Source organism: Podarcis melisellensis, assembly GCF_964234715.1.
Source record: "Podarcis melisellensis genome assembly, chromosome: 5".
Taxonomy (NCBI): Eukaryota; Metazoa; Chordata; class Lepidosauria; order Squamata; family Lacertidae; genus Podarcis; species Podarcis melisellensis.
Window position 1 is genome coordinate 85,023,150 of NC_138537.1, and position 21,196 is coordinate 85,044,345.

A 21,196-nucleotide genomic window follows, 5' to 3' on the forward strand; every position below is an offset into this window, starting at 1 on the left:
CAAGTCCTAGGCTCTGTGGTTTAACCCACAGCGCCACCTGCGTCCTGTACTAACATGACATCAACATAATTTAAGGGGCAATCCACAAGCATATTAGCAATTACTTTCCCCAAAAGTTTGCCTGGAATTGCAGGGTGCTACAAAGACCCATGACATAATAGGTTTGAATGAGAGTGTGGTGACCCTTGGGAATAGGATTATGATGTTGTCTTTAAGGTTATGGACTAAAGATTGCTCATATATGTTTTTTTTCTAAATAAATAGCTGGGAGCTGGTTCATCTTGAGGAAGTTGACCGTCTGATACCTTTTAAGGGCTTGGATCCTATTTCCTCATCTTTTAATCATAATCTGGTACGTTTTGCTGTCACCCGGCACGGAACTACAACTTCTACTTTCCTAGAACTCTTGAGTCCTCTTCCTACATTACCCCAGTGCCATTGGAGTTACAGAAACCTAGCCACTTCTCATATTGCTCTGGATTGTGTGGGATCTGATGATGAGGCAATTATTTCACATACCAGCAGACAGTGTGGGATGCTCTGGTCCCTCTCACATGGTCTCTAGGTTTGCACGTGAGAAGCAGCTATGCAGATCCACTCCTGTGCTTTAGGCAAAAGGGGACCCTACATTAAGAAGAAAGCGCAAAGGTAAAAAGAGAACTGCTTATGAGTCATTAGTCTCACCAAGTATTAATTCATTGTTTTGTTCTATTTTTACCCTGCCCTTCCTTCAAAGGAGTTCAGGGTGGTTGGTATACCATCTAATCTTAAGGTAAAGGTAAAGGGACCCCTGACCCTTAGGTCCAGTCGTGACTCTGGGGTTGCGGCGCTCATCTCGCTTTATTGGCCAAGGGAACCGGCGTTTGTCCACAGATAGCTTCCGGGTCATGTGGCCAGCATGACTAAGCTGCTTCTGGTGAACCATAGCAGTGCACGGAAACACTGTTTACCTTCCCGCTAGAGCGGTACCTATTTATCTACTTGCACTTTGATGTGCTTTCGAACTTCTAGGTTGGCAGGAGCAGGGACCGAGCAATGGAAGCTCACTCCATCGCGGGATTCGAACCGCCGACCTTCTGATCAGCAAGTCCTAGGCTCTGTGGTTTAACCCACAGTGCCACCCTCATCCCCCCATCCAACCTTACAAAACATTAAAAACACATGGCAAAATGACAATAACTCCTTGCAAGTAGGGATTAACAACAATACCCTTTCCTGACAGCTTGGACAAGCAAGTGCACTTAGGTGGCACCTAAAAATGTCGGGGGAGGGGATGACAACAAACAACTCTATGGGGAGGGAATTTCATGATTGAGGGGCCACCACAGAGAAGGCACTAGTTTGCATCCTCATGGGCTGGACCTCAGGACACTCCTCAGCAGATCTTAAAGGCTTAGTTGACTGGGATTAGAGAAAGCACCCCTGCAAAAACCTCAGCCCCAAACCATTCAGGGCTTTAAGGTGTTACCTATTTAACTCCCCTATAAGACTTGGGAAATAATAATAATAATAATAATAATAATAATAATAATAATAATAATAATAATAATATTATTATTTATACCCTGCCCATCTGGCTGGGTTTCCCCAGCCACTCTGGGCGGCTTCCAACAAAAGATTAAAAATACATTAAAACATCAGCCCTTAAAAACTTCCCTAAACAGGGCTGCCTTCAGATGTCTTGTAAACATCAGGTAGTTGTTGATTTCTTTGAAATCACTGGGACGTATTCCTGGTTAGAAAGGTTTGTTCTGTAAGTGTAGGCAGTGGGTCAGGCGTAGAACATAGCTATTGTGGCTAATAACCATTGATAGTCTTGCTCTCCAGGAATTTGTCTAATCCTCCATGAATTTGCTTTACACTCTTGTCTTGTTTGTCCCAGCCACTACCAGTGATAAAGATTTTGATAGGGCTGGACCAGCAGGCATGATCCTCCGCACAGATGATATGTTTGCCCAGGACTCCTAATAATCCACACACTCTGCTCCATTCTAGTTCCTTTCCCTCTTCCTCTTTTTACCTTTCTTGATGTAAAATGTTTGCACAGGTGGTTGAAGGTCCTTTTTCGGTTTCTCCACCATGAAGTCCAGAAAATATTTTTGTGTGTGCTTGGTATTATGCTATTATGACAAACAGGCAACCTTACCGAGTATTGTTTGGAATTCAGGGAAGAATTCAAGGATATCCACCAGTTCTGCTGCCCAGAGAACTGGAAGCTTTGGGAATGGCTGTTCTCATTTCCGCACCTATGCTCATTATAGTCACAACTTGCCATGATTCATGTGCAAACATGCTTCCACTTCTCCAGAGCGTAGCAGGAAATGGGGAGACAAAGGAGAACCAGAATGGCTCACGTCACATGCTGAGAGGTTTCCTTTCTTTCTTAGTTCTTCTTAGTTCTTAGTTCTTATTTTTCAGTTTCTGAGAGTACTTACAGTGGTACCTCGGGTTAAGTACTTAATTCGTTCCGCAGGTCCGTACTTAACCTGAAACTGTTCTTAACCTGAAGCACCACTTTAGCTAATGGGGCCTCCAGCTGCTGCCACGCCGCCGGAGCCCGATTTCTGTTCTTATCTTGAAGCAAAGTTCTTAACCTGAAGCACTATTTCTAGGTTAGCGGAGTGTGTAACCAGAAGCGTATGTAACCCGAGGTACCACTGCACAACCAAATAATCCCCATATAACCCCATTCCCCAAGAAACATTATGCATATATACAATGTAAATTATACAATCAAATGTTAAGCAGGTTTGTATAATAGTTTAGAGTTGATTATATCAGTTAAGTGTAATCTATCCCCCATCTTTACAGATTGTCCTACCACAGAAAAGTCACAGCAAATATTGTTGGTTTAGGCCATAATATAATGTACAATTCTTCCCTCTGTATCCATTGATCTATCCATCAGGCTAATGGCGAGGTGAGACTGGCTAGAGAGACATTGCTTGTTGCCATCTACATGTGGAAGTAAAAGCCATGATTTGGTGGGTCTTCCAGACAGAGGAAGGTTGCTGAGGAACTTCCCCTCTAGAAATATTGAATCGTGATCACCAAATATAGGGTTGCCATGTGTCTGGACATAACCAGGATTTCAAAGGCGGAATTAACATCCAGGGGGAATTTCATATGGTACGTTGTTCTGGATCTTAGGCAAGTCAATTGAAAAATCACTGGTTTTTTTTGTGTTTTGTATTTTAAAAAGCTAAACAACTTTGGTGTGTCCTGGTCTTTATTTTTTTTGAAATAATGGCAACCCTAAGCAAATAGGAGAGGAAGTAGAAAAGAACAGAGGAATGGAAGCCCAAAACAAGGAGGGAGCCAAGAAGGACAGAGTGGCTAGCTTTATCACAGGTCAAGAACAAAATAGATACCTGTAGATCTGATAACAAGAATGCAGTCTATGATCTCAGTGAGAGCAACTTCAGTGGAATTTGAAGGGTGGAAACCAGATTGTAAATCAGAATGACTTTGAAAGCCAGACTTTGGTTGGTACATCGCGTATGTAGGTCAAGGCACCCTGAGTCTAAAAATGAGATGTTTTCACATTTAACAACCAAAACTCAGGACATGAAGTTTACCTGATCGTAGAGGGCAACACCCCAGCATAGAACATGCAAAGCCATTCATGGGATGAAATGTTGGGCTGTGGGAGTTCCATTGCTTTATCACTTACAGATAGGTAGCCGTGTTGGTCTGCCATAGTCAAAACAAAAAAATTCCTTCCAGTAGCACCTTAAAGACCAACTAAGTTAGTTCTTGGTATGAGCTTTCATGTGCATGCACACTTCTTCAGACATTTCGTGCATGCACACGAAAGCTCATACCAAGAACTAACTTAGTTGGTCTTTAAGGTGCTACTGGAAGGAATTTTTTTGTTTTGACTATGGCAGACCAACACGGCTACCTATCTGTAACTGGAACTATGGAAGGCACTACATTGAGCCGCATGAAATGGAAGTCCATCGTGTCTGAAGAAGTGTGCATGCACACGAAAGCTCATACCAAGAACTAACTTAGTTGGTCTTTAAGGTGCTACTGGAAGGAATTTTTTTGCTTTATCACTGACACACTTGAATTAGCTTTGGAAGGCTCTAGGTTTCTAAGAGTATGTTTGTATGTGATTGGTTGAAAGTGAGGGAACAATTACTAAGCTTTTTTTATTATAATGATAGTAATAATCCCCAATTAGATCTGAACCCTGTGGTATGTGGTGCTTTCTTAAAAAGGAAATGAACCAGAATGGGCCTACGACAGCACCCACTCATTCTGAAGAGTTTTTCAAAGTCTCATCCTAGCTTGTTTAGAAACTCAGCCCACAATTATGTAGCAAGAAGATGGCCTCAGCGTAAAACCGCAGTTCCATAAACTGCATTTAAACTAGTAGGCATTTGAGCATAAACAAAGGAAGCTGTATGACCGTGGCAAATGGAGCTGGACTGATGCAATTTGGATGAACAGACTCAAACCAATGCAATCACTCACATGAGGCAACCTCAAACCATACGCACGATGACAAAATTGTTTGCTATAAACACGTTTTATGTACGCTCTTCCCTGCACCTGAATTATCGTAACATACCTTCACGAGGCAACATTCAGACTGTAATTTATTTGTGCAGGAAATTAATCACTGAGAGACTTTCTGCACAAGAAGTCAAATAAATAAGAAACCACGTTAGCCATTGCAAAGTTCTCCCAGAAGTAGCGTTTCAGCAACACTGTTGTGATCTCCTATCTACATGTAATGAATGTAAGAGGGTTGTGTGTGCGTGCGTGTGTGTGTGTGTGCATAAGCAAGAACAACATTGCAGCTGTTGACATAAGTTGTCTTTAGCACATGAGCACCAGCAAAGAATGCAATGTTGCGGCACATTTGTGCACCTTTAAACAACAACAACAGCAACCCATGTGCTTTCTGATATATGACTAAGAAGTTTAGCATTTTACTAAAGGTGAAATCTGCAGCACAAACCTACCCCAAGTAGAAAAGAAGACCTTTGTCGGAACAGTCCAGTGTCTAATGTTAGAACTAGCAGGAATCAGTCAGCAGATTGTGGTTGATCAATGAGCAGATTGTGGTCAATGAGATGCCCCCTCAGAGCTCCTGGGTCCTCGGCCAGTGCCCCACTTGATCCATGGCTGGAGTCGCTCCCAAAATTGCTGACAAATGTTCATATGGACCTTTTTTTATTAATCGCAAACTGATGCAGAAATATGACAAACTGAGAAAGTGAAAAAAGCTTGAATTAACAGATTCATACATCTGTACTTTTAAATTTTTTAAATTTATTTAAATGTAATCACACAGAAAACAGACATGAAATATTGAAGCAGACTTGTTATAATCACTGAGAGTTCAAAAGTCTGGAATGTATTACGGATGTCTCTGGTTCATTCCCACTTTTGAGTAAACATGGAGGAGCTTGTCCTGTTATTAACTTAGCCAAACAGTTTATATGTCACAAGTTAGTTGCCTCTCTCACCACAACCCAGGATTGTAAAGCTGAAAGGCGGTTGTACCATAAGGTTTGGTACAAATGTAATGCCATAACCCTACAAAGGAAACAAAATATTATTCAGAGACTATGCAGTTTCTTTTGGTCATCATGGTGTACTATTCCCCCAAATACCTCCAGATCAGTCACATAGAAAGGGGGGGCTGTGCGGGCGGTTCGCCCCAGGTGTCATATCTGAGGGGGGTGACAAAAAGGCACACCAGGGGGGCTCACTCCGCCATCCCCCGGGTGCACGGCATGGCGGCCGCTCCGGGTGCCCATGCAGCTAACTCTGCCACTGCTCCAGATCTTTTATTTTGGCTAGAGATGTTGACCTCATCCATTGACATGTGAGGATATCAGACACAACATTTGCTCTCTTCCTTGCTCCCCACCCCATATTGATAGCAGCACTATCGTCATAAAATAAAGGGACAGGCAGACTTCATGACCTTCAAAAGGTGGTTGAAAAAATAAGCACTAAGCCAGGGGTCCTCAAACTACGGTCCGCAGGCCAGATCCGGCCCACCAGTGTCCTGAACTAACCGGTTTCCTCCATGCCAACCCTTCCCCTCAGGCCAGCTCCGTGCCCGCTGGAACAGTTGCCTCCTTAATATGTGTGCAGGTCCCATGTGGGGTGGCCTTGGCAACCTTAAAAGTTAGGGAAGCACCAAAAACACAGGCAACATATGCAAATAGAATTAGCAAGAAGAGTAGACTGAATCACAACAGTTTATTGTACAGTGGTACCTCGGGTTAAGTACTTAATTTGTTCCGGAGGTCCGTTCTTAACCTGAAACTGTTCTTAACCTGAAGCACCACTTTAGGTAATGGGGCCTCCTGCTGCCCCTGCGCCGCCGCCACCGCACAATTTCTGTTCTTATCCTGAAGCAAAGTTCTTAACCCGAGGTAATATTTCTGGGTTAGCAGAGTCTGTAACCTGAAGCATATGTAACCCAAGGTACCACTGTACAAGGGAATCTCTATGTAAATAGTGGTTGGTTAATCCTTAAAATAAAGCTCCCACCCAAACTTCCCCAAGTTTGAAAATAAACTTCAGTGCAGAGAAAGCCATATGCATGAGGAACAACAACATCAAAAATAACCCAGAAGAAATGAAGTATAAAGGTGAGGTATAGGTAACTTATATTATTACTGATAGCACCTGTTGTGTGTCTGTTCTGGCTATTATTTTGAAACAAGGTCTTTTTTTAAAAAAAAAAAACCAACATGAAAAAGAGCATGTTTCTGGCACCTCTTTATCAGCGTACAGAAATAGACAGTGAACAAAGGAAACATGTTAAAATGCATTGTTAGCAGTTGTAAATGTGACTCACAGCACCTACATCAAATTAGAAACAGAGTACCAAGTTTTAACCTCAATAATAATAATAATAATAATAATAATAATAATAATAATTTATTATTTCTACCCCGCCCATCTGGCTGGGTTTCCCCAACCACTCTGGGAGGCTTCCAACAAAAGATTAAAAATACATTAAAACATCAGTCATTAAATACTTCCCTAAACAGGGCTCCTTGCCTGGCCTTATCATTTGCTTAAATCTGAAACTTGCCCACGTAAGGTTTTCTGTTGCATGCTGTTTTTTTATCGTCATGTTTACGCATAATTTAAAGTCAGTTATTTGAATGATAGTAGATCCCTTTGCCACAGCAGTGGCAGAAATTTAGGTGAAGAAATTTAATGTCCTACAGAATTCAGTCTCACTAATTTCTATGCATCTCTCCCCTCTGAGACATATCTGAATCTCAGGAACCATGCACTCAAAATTGCAACCATTTTTGGCAGCACCTATGTCTGTGAACAGGGACACGGGTGGCGCTGTGGGTTAAACCACAGAGCCTAGGACTTGCCGATCAGAAGGTCGCGGGTTCAAATCCCCGCGACAGGGTGAGCTCCTGTTGCTCGGTCCCTGCTTCTGCCAACCTAGCAGTTCGAAAGCATGTCAAAGTGCAAGTAGATAAATAGGTACCACTCCGGCGGGAAGGTAAATGGTGTTTCCGTGTCAGAACCTAATGGTCAGGGGTCCCTTTACCTTTACCTTTACCTTATGTCTGTGAACAAATTTTTTCCCAAATGAAACATCTGAAATCTCCAACCAGATCCCAACTAACTGATGAACACTTGCATCACTTGCTACGACCAGCAGTGACAAATATGGAACTGGATATTGACCATCTCATCAGCCAAAAGCAGGCCCATACTTCCCATTGAAATACTTATAAGTTTATGTTGATTAAAATTGTTCTTCATTTTAAATATTGTATTGTTTACTTGATTTTTTGTGCACCACTAATAAAATATGTGCAGTGTGCATAGGAATTTGTTCATATTTTTTTAAACTATAGTCCAGTCCTTAACAGTGTTGGAGGGACAGTGAACTGGCCCCCTCTTTAAAAAGTTTGAGGACCCCCGCACTAAGCTATGTGTTTGTTTTAGAGGAGACACAACTAGGGCTAAATTGAACATAACTCCAGTTTGTTTTTGAGGTTCCGTCTCTCCCTGTTTCTGCACCAGTGCCGACCTTCCTTTCACTGAATCAGACTATTAGTCTTTCCAGCATGATGCTGTCATGTCTAACTGAAAACAGCTGTCCGGGTTTGCAGCTGTCTGTCACGCTGCCTAAGTCCCACTCCTAACTGGAGATGCAAGGAACTGGACCTAGGACCTTACACTTGCAAAGCATGTGCTCTCCCACAGAAATGTTGCAACATATAAAGAGCCAGGACAGGGAACGAACTAACCTCAAACCATTTACGCTAGCTGGGTCTCCAGGGTCTCAGACAGAGACTTTTCCCAAGCCCAAGCTCACATGATATCCCTTTAATTGACAATACTAAGAGGTGAATCTCGGGTCTTCTGGAAACAAAACATGTGTTCTTTCATTCAGAAGTGGGCCTTCCCATAAACTCGCCAACCCATAGGGCAGAGTAGATACACAAGGCATTATTCTTTGTGTCCCATTTGTTTCCAGGTCCAAGCAATTGGGAGATGTACTTCTGCTACTCTAGAGGTAGTGAGGAGAGAGATTTTTTTATTCAGGCAAACTTACCAAATTTGCACTTTTTGAATATATGAACTGAAACACAACCATCCTCTGAAATTCACATTTTTCCAAATTGTGCAATGCAGATCTCCAGCTACATATAACAAGAAATATGCATGTACTAGAGTAAAGCGTGCACAAAAACGCATATAAGTAGTGAAAATTACAAGCTACAATTAATTTTATTAAGGGAAATTGCTTGCAAAAAAAGTGCATTAGTCAAAACTGATTACAAAAATAAGTATGCTAGAAGTAATCCACACAAAAATGCTGATAGATTTGTATGAAGTATGTGTATGTGTGTGTGGCAAACTGTTCCAGAAATATGAAGGGCAGAGTTTAAGATTGAAAAGAGTTTAAGATTTGAAACTTGGACAGGCAAAATTGACATAGTTGCAGATCCCTTGCTAGAGGTCTCTCGTTATCCATGAATGTTAAGAGTTTGTTTGTAGCTATACCTTGGGTATTACCGGTACTTTTGTTAGTGGTTGCTATTTTGTTATGGGAACGCTGAAACAGTCTGCAACACTTCTGTGTTTAACTACAAGCTTTTTATTGATTGTAAAACTCTTTGGAAGACCTAGGGCAACCTCCCCCTCCCCCCCAAAAATAAAACCCCAACCAAAATCCTGGTGCAATGCAAAACACACCATGCAGGTTTCACCTAACTAGCCCTGCCAGCAGAAGCCCTAGACAAGGACTTCTACTTGGGCAAGGGAGCTTCCCCCCACCTCTCCCCACCCAGGCTCTCCTGAAATGGCTGGGGTGGGTTGAAAAAGCCCCCCAGTATAGCACATGGGGGGAGGAGGAGGGCAGAGGCAGATTTAGGGGAGCGCAACCTGTTCAATCGCACTGGGGGTAGAGCCTTGATGGAGCTGCAGTTATGATGAAGAATGTAAGGCAAGAGGTGGGAGGGCACCGGATTTTGGCATTGCATAGAGCGCCACTGAAATCTGAGACCCCAAGGTCCACCGCAGAGAAGGGGAATCACCCCAGGAATGCTTGCACAGAGAGAAGAGTGCAATGACAAATTCCACTCCTCACATTTCACCTTGCCTTTTGAGTGAAACTCATTCCTGGATCCTCAATGTTGCCTCAACTGGCTGCTATCTGGATTAAAAAGTGAATCTTTTCTTTTATTTGAGAAAGCACTAGAGGCTTGTGGTGTTTTTGTGCTGTTGGCTGTATTTACAAATATAAAGCGGGAACAAACAGGTATAGATCTACTACTACTTTCCATCAGATCCCTAGATAAGGAATGGGGAACCAGTGGCCCTCTATATGTTGAAATGAGCAACCACTCAATTTTTGTTTTTTTGCAGGAAAATGATACAACAATGCATCCAGCAATTGATAATCCCATTCATCCATAACTGTGCATCTTAAATGGGCCGATATGCAATTAAATCCCAGTCCCATAATAATGTCAGTGTGGAAGTGCCCTTTGTTTTCCTGGAAAAGAGCCTTCAGGGAGTCCGAGAGCTCAGATGAGAGCAGAGGATGTGCACTTCGTGAACCCTAGTCCAACATGGTAAGTCTTCCAATACTAGGGAGAAAAGAAGGAAGTTTCCTTCTTCTTAGAAAGAAATGGCCTCCTATCGAATGACCGAAAAAGGAAAAGAGATTGTTTACTTGACCCAACATGATTCTGTGAACGTTTTGGATATGTCAGCAAGAAATGTAAAGATCTGCATCCTTGTTGACCTTCCTAAAGGGAAATAATCTAAAAAAGAAGCAGAGGGAATTTGTTACTTCCTCTCTTAGTTGTTTCTAAATGTGGTATGAAATGCCCCCTCTGCATGAGAACTGCTTGTGCTGAAGAACTAGTTGCGACATTCTTTAGAAACCATAACCAAACTCAAAACATTTCCAGAGTTTTTGACTTGGAGCGACAAGTGGGCATGTCCCGTACAAGCCAGCAGAGTTTATTCTTTATTCTTACATTAATACCCCACCTTTCCTTCCTGGAGCTCTTAGAAGGATGAGGAAAGCCACACTCAACTTGTCCAACTTTTAAATGCATGTCCTCCCTCAGGGCGGCTGTGGAGAAATTAGATATAAAACCTGTTTATATTTGTGCCTGAAGGGAGAAAATGTTCTGCGACTTCTGTTACGGAGTCCGAGGCCTTGTTCTGTTATGGTGTTGTCAGCCTTTGTCGCAGTAGTTCTTGCTGAAAATTGGTGGGAATAAAGGGCTTGATGAGGAAAGTGTGAGGAATAAAACCAGGGGGAAAACTGAGGCTTATATATATTAACAGCCAGTGTGTTATTCAGAATGCCCAGTGTTTTATCTGTGTTATGTATTTTTGTGTTTTTATATTGTCAAACTGCCCTGTGATCCTCGGATGAAGGGCAGTATAGACATTTATTAAGGAATAATAATAATAATACTCGTCTGGGGAAGGTCAGAGAAGGAGTTGGTGGCTGAGGTAGCCTGAGAGGCCATCCTCTTACCAGAGGAAGGTTATACAAATGGGCTAAAATGTCCAAGAAACCAGAAGTAGAGTTTTGGGGTACAGAGGCAAATTATCCCCAATAGGTGGACTGGGTTGGGGAGTTATTGCCTGAGGTAAAGTTCCAGGGAAATTGGCCTGAGGTAAAAGCCACTTGAAGAGTTGGAGAGCTGATGTTAGGAACATGGTCTCTTGAGTTTTCAGAAACTGTCAATAAGGACCCAATGTAAGTACCAGCAGGGCTATTTTTTCTAGAAAAAGAGGTGCTGGAGCTCCAGTGAGCTCTGGCTGGGGGAAAAAGCCCTGAGTATCAGTACTCTCTTATAGCATCCCTTTAATAAACCAATAATATTAGTTTAAAATTCATCCTGTCTCAAGTCTGTGTGCTAGGAGGCTTTTTCAAAGCACTCTGAGTGAATTGGTGGCACTGGAAAGTTAAGGAAGCAAAGATACCTAAACTTGGGTTTATTATTATTATTATTATTTATTGAGTTTATATACCGCCCTATACTCAGAGGTCTCAGGGTGGTTCACAAATGAGGCTGAGGGGGCTGGTATTCTTGACAGCAGTTTCTGCCTCAAAATTCAGCATAAACTCTAGTTGTCATGGGTCCCTGTTCAGTCTGACATATAGGTCTTTAGCCTGGCATCTATGAGGAGAAACATAAAAGCAAATGTTAAGATCTTCAGCTTAACAGGTAAATTCTTCAGCTGCTGCTGACAAAGCAAGATCTTCACACCAAAGGCATTTCTTTAAGAAGACTAAGTTTTATAAGTAGTCACATAAGCAGGAACGTATTTCTGTGGATTAGAGCAGGAAGCAGATAACAGTCATAGGAAAGGAAATGCAGGCATAAATAATCAGTTCCCAACTTCCCACAGTGGGGAGAAGATAATAGCCGAGAAGTTCAAGGCTGTATTTCAGGACTAGTGCTTCTGTTTCCAATGCGTTAGTTTGTAACACAGCAAAAAGAAATCAGAGTCTTGAAGGAACGCATTGTGCTAATCTAGACATGAAATATTTTAAACATTAATTGGCTCAGCTGAAGTATCTGCTTACAAGAGACAAAGACTGGAAACTTTTGTAGATGTTACAATTATTTTCAGGATACAAAGGCACATCAGGCTGAAGACTCACCAACAAGCAACATGGGACCAAATCAGTGTTATGAATTGCATGTGCCCATTGTTCTCGCCCTCCTGAATTCAGTAAGAGTTACTTCTGAGCAGACACGGTTAGGATCTCTCTGGAAATCTTCTAATATGCACCTTTTTTAAAAAATCACTTACCCCCCCCCATATTGTTTTGTACGTAATTTGTTTGAGAACATTCTGCCATTGAGATGCCCCTAAGTAATAAAAAGCTTGTCAAATTTCAGGATAGGTATGGGATATTGTGTTAGATGCAGGACAGCTTTAAAGTTGATGAGGGGGAATCTAAAAAGGGATTCCCCGTGGTTTGGGGAGAGATTTGCATAAAAGCAGCATATATGCTACAGTTCCCCCTAAACAGGGAACCTGAACGTTTCAAAATGTATTGATGCAGGGTTTATGATGACTAAAGAACAGTTCACTGGGGAGGGGTTGTTGTGCTCATTTGACAAGAGGCAGTTCCTCCTTCCTTGTGACAGGAAGACTGGCACTGTGATTGGAAGTGAAAAACAGAACCCTGGAAAAGTTACTGCCTGGTTTACCACTAGAGATGTCAGCCGAAAAACTCCACCCTCTTCCACTCCTTCTCCTCTGTCCTTACATGGAGTGCTTAGGGCAGTAGTGTCAAACTTTTTTCAAATTTGGGCCAGATTTGATGATGTTGAGCTTTTCTTAGGATTTTGCCCCAAAGTTGTTGAGCTGTTTTTAGGATTGCTCCCCCACAGAAATTGCTGGGTTTAACTTACATTTACACTTAGGTGTTGAGGAGACAGAAGGGAACAATGACTGTGGTCAAACTTCAAAGAAACAAACTCTCCATTGTTATTAGTATCTCCTTTCCTGGGCTGCTTCAACTCCTGAGACTCTACAGCAGCCTTGTCAATCTGTTGCCCCAGATGATGGAGAATACAACATGCAGCAGCAGCAACAGATAGCATGAGAGCTGAGGCATGATTTGATGAAGTGAACATGCAGGAGGCCCGACCATTTTGCCTGACATTCTTAAAATCATTAAAATTAAATGCAAATTTTATGCAACGATTTTATACAAATAAATCCAGAAAGCTGAAATATATGTCAGGAACATTGTAAAGTACATTAAAGGTAAAGGGACCCCTGACCATTAGATCCAGTCGTGGCCGACTCTGGGGTTGCGACGCTCATCTCGCTTTATTGGCCAAGGGAGCTGGCATACAGCTTCCGGGTCATGTGGCCAGCATGACTAAGCCCCTTCTGGTGAACCAGAGCAGCACACGGAAACGCCGTTTACCTTCCTGCCGGAGCGGTACCTATTTATCTACTTGCACTTTGACGTGCTTTCGAACTGCTAGGTTGGCAGGAGTAATAATTACACAGGTGTAATATTACACAGTAATAAAGGTTGTCTGTCAACTTTTAAGTTCACAACATATGAACAGGAACATAACACCAAGTATACTTGTTGTGTCCAAATATATTTATACCTGATTTAGACCAACTGACATTAACTGAGATTTCACAATGTATTCATCTCAATTGGAAAAGCAAACATGCCTGCACTAATGCGAAGGGTGAAACTGAAATATTCTGGACTGCAGCTGAGGGATTATCACCCCTTCCTGCTTGCACGCAAGTAGGAGTTGGGACTGGGGCTGCTCCGATGGGAAGGGAGGCATCACACTACCTATCTGAGAGATCCCTGTCCCCTCCTGCTTGCACGCAAGTAGGAGTTGAGATTGGGGCTGCTCCAATAGGCAGTGCAAAGCCTCCCCTCCCAGCTGAGGGATCCCTGCCCCCTCCTGCTCAATCCCTCCTCTGTCTTTCCCTTAAATAGTATGCTCTGCTTTGAAAATTTGCAAATGTTTGTTCCCATCCTTTTTTGTTTTGCAAATGTACACAATTTAAACAGAAACAGGGTGCCCCATCAATAAAGTTAAGGCAACTTCTAATAGCACAAAATGCAAGGAGCGTGCTTCTTCAAGGCTTTACGATTGCTCAGCAGAGCTTAGCAAGGAACCAGAGTCACCAAAGTAGCACATATAATCAGCAGACACCGCAATGAGTCAACTCAACTGATCTCCAATGATTCATAACTGACCTAGTTTTTCTCCTCCTCCTTGGGTGTGCAGCTATGCCCTCTGTGCACTAGCTGACTCTCTGAGGCACACTGGAGATTCATCCTTGGGGGCAGGGTGTGAAGGGTGCTACTTTCACTGCACCTTCCCATTGTTGCTTCTTCCCAGGGCAGAAAATGAGCTTTGCTGATGGCTGTCTGGCAAGGGGCTTTGGCAAGTATCCCATTCATCACTGGGAATCATCCATAGCCAACTGTTACAAGCTTTGCATCCTTTCGCGGGTCATTTTGTACCCCTTTGCAAAGCCACTGAGGGCTGCATTATCTTTTGCAATGTCTTGGCATAGTAATGATTCTTGGGAATGAGATCAGTTCTCACAAAGCTTGCTTTTCCTGTCTGTTTGCTTTAGCAAATCTCGACATAAATGCATGAGTTTGGGATTTCAAATGGGGGTAGCATTCCAAAATATCCTCCTAAAATTGCTTCAGCTGTATTATACTTGTATTATACTATGTGTGCTTGTAAGTGCACAAGCTCAGGACAGCTGAACAGCCTAGTGTCATGCTTGTTGAGGACATCCCAATTGCCAGAGAGGCAGGTGAAATATAAACTTGGATAGCAGCATCTATGCAATATTCTTTGCTGGAAGAGGGGTGACCCTTCTTCTGAAAAGTTTGGCATCTCAACAAGAGGCTTTCACGGATTTGAGACTCCTAGAGAAACTGAATGAATGTTAGTATTTTTGAAGGATCGTTTCCATTTCCTAGAGAGTTGTTTTCATTGCCCAGTTTTGAATAGGGGAGCCTAAGTCTCCGAATGCTCATCCTTTGCACTTCTTGCCATGTATGCATAAATGCTGTTTTAAGCTGTGGGCTAAGCTGTACTTCTTGTTTACATTTGTGGAAAATCTGTAGCAAGGCAAGATTAAAATCAGTTCAATATGAAGAATAATGTAGCTAAATCTGTTGGATTCCCAGCGGCAGTGCTAGTGGGAAACCGCCCTTGCCAGAAGGGAGTGGTTGAAAATGATTTATGACTGACTTGTGCCAAAAGTGTGCAGTTCTGAACCAAGAAAACTCCCAGTTGCAACCTGCAAAAATAGTAAGAGGAGCAGGCTGGAGAGGAGAAGGGAAGCTACAGAACTGGAAAAACAAGGGGAATGCAGATGTTGAAACATGCCCATTCACACCCTAACCACTCACAGCTAGACCTCCAAATTGTCAGACTATGAAAATAATCCAAAATCCAGTGACTCATAGAAATCAGAGCCAGATGGTCCAGATGTCATAATAACTCACTCTAAAAGGTAGAGCCATGGGAAGCAATCAGTGGAAGGCAAACTTGCTCTGAAAGATGCTACAAAAATAATGCAGCAACATCCTGAACAGGGAAAGAGTGGCAGAGAAATTCCAAAATCCATACTAGGACAGTATGCTTATTAGCCCCAACTAAAAATATTGTCAGATGGTGAACAAGCTTTTGAGTTCTCAGGTGGTCTTGCAACCCATGACAGTTTGAAGTCTGGGGCAAAATACAGTATGATGCTGCCCCCCGCCACCCATTTGAAGCAGATTGGTGCTTCGGTATTCAGCACTGCTTGAAGAAGCTGCCTTCTTCTGTATAATGGTAGGATTAGTCCTGCATTAAAAGGTAAAGGGATCCCTGACCATTAGGTCCAGTCATGACCGACTCTGGGGTTGCAGAGCTCATCTCGCTTTATTGGCCAAGGGAGCCGGTGTACAGCTTCCGGGTCATGTGGCCAGCATGACTAAGCCACTTCTGGTGAACCAGAGCAGCACACAGAAACGCTGTTTACCTTCCCGCTGGAGTGGTACCTATTTATCTACTTGCACTTTGACATGCTTTCGAACTCCTAGGTTGGCAGGAGCAGGGACTGAGCAACGGGAGCTCACCCTGTCACAGGGATTCGAACTGCCAACCTTCTGATCGGCAAGTCCTAGGCTCTGTGGTTTAACCCACAGCGCCACCTGCGTCCCAGTCCTGCATTAGACAAGATATTAAGGGGTTCCTAGTTGTGCAGTTGCTCCCCTAGGCACTTTGGTATGCAAAGCAGGAAGTGTTTTGCAGATATAAGTGGAATAGGTCCTCAAGGTGCAAGACAGATGAGTGTGTGTGTGTGTGTGTGTGTGTGTGTGTGTGTGTGTGTGTGTGTATAGGGTTTATTAGGACAAAAGGGGAAATGGGATGCTCCCCCATTTTTTAGTATATACAGCTAGCGGGGAGTGCTTGACACTGCCCAAGATTTTTTTCAGACCAAAAAATACTACTTTATTTTAATGGATCACGTAATCTGTGAATTTAAACTCATCATGCCAAAGACTGGGTGAAGTCATGCCAAAGTCATGTTTCGGTGTGCCATCTTGATTTATCTTGACCTGGAAGTCTCGAAGCTGAAAGTCAGAACATGAAAGCGTCTTCCTATGATGGTAAGCAAAAAGACCAGCTCCCTAGATATGACCTGGAAGTGGCATCACCATTAGATGTCATTAGTGGCAGAGAATCCATCAGATGGTTGGATTCTAAAGGTTGATGCTGGCCCTGACTTTATCAGCTGGGTAAATCTGTTCAATTTCAGTTTCTCTGTTTCTCCATTTTCCAAATCCAGTTCTCTAACATTTCCATATCTGTCTACAGTTTTTAATGTGCCCATTAAAATTCATTAGCATGTTTGGTGCAAATTTCTCCTAATAGAAAAAAAATTCCTTCCAGTAGCACCTTAAAGACCAACTAAGTTAGTTCTTGGTATGAGCTTTCGTGTGCATGCACACTTCTTCAGATACACTGTGTATCTGAAGAAGTGTGCATGCACACGAAAGCTCATACCAAGAACTAACTTAGTTGGTTTTTAAGGTGCTACTGGAAGGAATTTTTTTTTGTTTTGACTATGGCAGACCAACACGGCTACCTATCTGTAACTTCTCCTAATACAGGCGTCCTCCCACTTATGCACATTCACAACAGTTGGAAGGGACCCTGATGGTCATCTGGTCCGTCCCTTGCAATGCAGGAAACTCAACTAAAGCATCCATGACAGATGGCCAACAAACCTCTGCTTAAAAACCTCCACAATTTTATATACTTAATAGCAGTTATATCCCACTCTTCTGCTTGCATTTACAAAATTGGAGCCACTAAGAATAATCCAACAGTATACAAAGCAAATCATAAAACCATAATGCCATGATACAACAAAACAGTTTAACAAGAAAAAAGCAGACAAGTTACAGCAGGTAAAACATCTTAAAAAGAGGTCTTCCTTAACAATCCTCAAACCTCCTGGAATAAGGGGACTAAACAGATCTTTTGAGGCAAGGAGGTCCATGGTGTAGGCAAGACCTGCAAAACATGCCCCCCCCCAATTTCTTGTTGTTGGTCGTGTCCAACTCTTCGTGACCCCATGGACCAGAGCACGTCAGGCACTCCTGTCTTCCACTGCCTCCCGCAGTTTGGTCAGAGTCATGCTGGTAGCTTCGAGAACACTGTCCAACCATCTTGTCCTCTGTCGTCCCCTTCTCCTTGTGCCCTCCATCTTTCCCAACATCAGGGTCTTTTCCAGGGAGTCTTCTCTTCTCATGAGGTGGCCAAAGTACTGGAGCCTCAGCTTCACGATCTGTCCTTCCAGTGAGCACTCAGGGCTGATTTCCTTCAGAATGGATAGGTTTGATCTTCTTGCAGTCCATGGGACTCTCAAGAGTCTCCTCCAGCACCAGAATTCAAAAGCATCAATTCTTCGGCGATCAGCCTTCCCCATGGTCCAGCTCTGCCAATTTCTTAGGCTGTCATATTTCAGCCGCCATGGGGCGGGAAGAGGGAAGGGAGAGGGGGTGGGGTGGGGAAATATATCCCCTTAGGTCTCCTGGTCCAGTGCAGCTATTGTAAAAAAGTTTTAAACGATCCCAAAGAGCAGGGGTCCTCAAAATTTTTAAATTTTTAAACAGGGAGCCAGTTCACTGTCCCTCAGACACTGTTGGGAGCCAGACTAAAGAGGTGCCAGAAACATGCTCTTTTTCATGTATTTTTTAAAAAAACACCTTGTTTCAAAATAATAGCCAGAACAGACACACAACAGGCGCTATCAGTAATACTATAGTTACCTATACCTCACCTTTATACTTCATTTCTTCTGGGTAATAATAATAATAATAATAATAATAACAACAATAATAATTTATTATTTGTACCCCGCCCATCTGGCTGGGTCTCCCCAGCCACTCTGGGCGGCTTCCAACAAAGATAAAAGATACACTAAAATGTCACATATTAAAAACTTCCCTGAACAGGGCTGCCTTCAGATGTCTTCTGAATGTCAGGTAGATGTTTATCGCTTTGACATCTGATGGGAGGGCGTTCCACAAGGCGGGCGCCACTACCGAGAAGGCCCTCTGCCTGGTTCCCTGTAACTTGGCCTCTCGCAGTGAGGGAACCGCCAGAAGGCCCTCGGAGCTGGACCTCAGTGTCCAGGCAGAACGATGGGGGAGGAGATGCTCCTTCAGATATACTGGACCGAGGCCGTTTAGGGCTTTAAAGGTCAGCACCAACACTTTGAATTGTGCTCGGAAACGTACTGGGAGCCAATGTAGGTCTTTCAAGACCGGTGTTATATGGTCTCGGCGGCCGCTCCCAGTCACCAGTCTAGCTGCCGCATTCTGGATTAGTTGTAGTTTCCGGGTCACCTTCAAAGGTAGCCCCATGTAGAGTGCATTGCAGTAGTCCAAGCGGGAGATAACCAGAGCATGTACCTCTCTGGCGAGACAGTCTGCAGGCAGATAGGGTCTCAGCCTACGTACCAGATGGAGCTGATAAACAGCTGCCCAGGATACAGATTTGACCTGTGCCTCCATGGACAGCTGTGAGTCCAAAATGACTCCCAGGCTGCGCACCTAGTCCTTCAGGGGCACAGTTACCCCATTCAGGACCAGGGAATCCTCCACACCTGCCCGCCTCCTGTCCCCCCAAAACAGTATTTATGTCTTGTCAGGATTCAACCTCAATCTGTTAGCCGCCATACATCCTCCAACCGCTTCCAGACACTCACACAGGACCTTCACCGCCTTCACTGGTTCTGATTTAAAAGAGAGGTAGAGCTGGGTATCATCTGCATACTGATGATTATTCTGATTATTATTTCTTATTTCTGATGTTGTTGTTGCCATGCATATGGCTTTCTCTGCACTGAAGTTTATTTTCAAACTTGGGGAAGTTTGGGTGGAGCGCTTTATTTTAAGGATTAACCCACCACTATTTACATGGAGATTCCCTTGTACAATGAACTGTTGTGATTCGGACTTCTCTTCTTGCTAATTCTATTTGCCTATGTTGACTGTGTTTTTGGTGCTTCCCTAACTTTTAAGGTTGCCAAGGCTAGCACATGGGACCCGCGTGAAGGTTAAGGAGGCCACTGGCCGGCGAGGCTCTACTCCATCGAACACAGAGCCAGCCTGAGGGGAGGGTAGGAGGGTAAGGCAAGGGGTTCCTTTGCCACCATCCTGCCCTCTGGTGGCTTATCAAGCAGCCAGCACCGGCGGTAGCAACCGCGTTACCAGGGCTTTGTTACACACATGCGCTTTTACCTCAGGGCTCTTACTGCCTGGCTGCTTCCAAGCCTTGGGCCTTGCGGGCAGGCTGGGTTCAGGACCCTGGTGGGCCGGATCTGATGCACGGACCTTAGTTTGAGGACCCCTGCCAAAGAGGAACACTAGTCAACACACCCTTGCTACCACATTCTGGACCAAGAGAAGTTTCCAAAGGCTCTTTAAATGCAGCTCCACATAAAGCAAATTACAGTTTTCAAATCCAGACGTATAGGATCCATATGTCGTTAGGTTGCTTCCATCTTATGTAAAGAACCTGATGCTCGGTCATAGTACTCATCTGTTAATCCCATTCAGGCAGCTTGCGCATGAAAATGCAGGTGCAAGGCTCCCTTCTTTGATTGTTTTGCAAAGTACATTAAAACTGCTTTGAAAAGAAGGATTAATCGTTGTTTACCATCCCTTCAGAGTTCCTCCTCTCTAAATCTGAAAACAGGAGACTCTACAATAAATATTTGCTATCATTTTGTTAGAAACCATTCTACCCAGAGAGCAAAAATGGGTCCAGTCTTCTCATTCTGCTTTGACATCCATGTCCCAAAATGTGTAGCTGTATAGCTGTGCATTAGAATTTTAAGGAAGGGGGGAATATAAGTATTATACTGAAAATGGAATTATACTTGACATGGAAATTGGGAACACATTCAATAAACTTTTATTCTTTTCTGTAATAAAAATAAAATTTGTAGCATTACTCTTATAACCAGTGACCTAACCAAGTTCCTCTGCGGTCTGAAAGACATCAAAGCACTATGTGAATTGATGTGAATACATTTGTGTTTGTGTGTATGACCTACCAAATCAGTTGTAGGTATACATAGAGAGAAGAGAATCAGTAAATATATTGCTTTTGTTGCCTGCTTAGGATTGAAAAACCATGGAGCTTATCTGTCACCTGTTGGGCTATGTTTGGCTTGGTGAGTAACAAGGTATGTAGGCTGGCACTACACATTCATTAGGTGGTCCTACATCCTTTATTATGTCTTGGTCGTGTTGCCCTTCTCTCTATAGGATGGGAATTCAGTCTGTGACATCCTAGTGGACGTTTGAAGGTTTAGACCTAAAATTAAGCCCAACCACCACAATTCTGGCTTAGATTCAAGGTTAACCAAAGAATGAGGTTGTTTTCAGTTTAGTTGTGAATTACTAACAGTTGTATCACTGACATACAGTTGGGTATTTGTACAAAATGTTCCACTTGTTAAGACTTTATTATACAGTTTTTGGATTCCAATAGATAGAGCTAGGGATAGTCAGAAAGAAGGAGCTTTTCTTTGTTTATGGTAGAAAAGTGATAGCGTGATTGAGAATGTAAACATGCTGAAAATGTCGTGCAAGATCAGAGCTGACGTTGTCACAAGT

At 43.1% G+C, this 21,196-nt stretch overlaps 2 long non-coding RNA genes across 2 annotated transcripts in view; one reads left to right on the top strand and one right to left on the bottom strand.

Annotated features, from left to right (window-relative positions):
* Positions 1 to 5,269: 5,269 nt before the first annotated feature.
* Positions 5,270 to 20,447, bottom strand: LOC309371284. The gene is made up of 2 exons (XR_014169012.1): positions 19,814 to 20,447; positions 5,270 to 5,553 (listed from the first exon to the last, which is right to left on the bottom strand). It is a non-coding gene; the product is annotated as an uncharacterized lncRNA (long non-coding RNA).
* The window catches only part of LOC309371265, a 30,486-nt gene continuing 19,130 nt past the window's right edge, over positions 9,841 to 21,196 (top strand). The window contains exon 1 of the long non-coding RNA XR_014168987.1: positions 9,841 to 10,094. This is a non-coding gene — a long non-coding RNA (uncharacterized lncRNA). The remainder of the gene's footprint in view (positions 10,095 to 21,196) is intronic.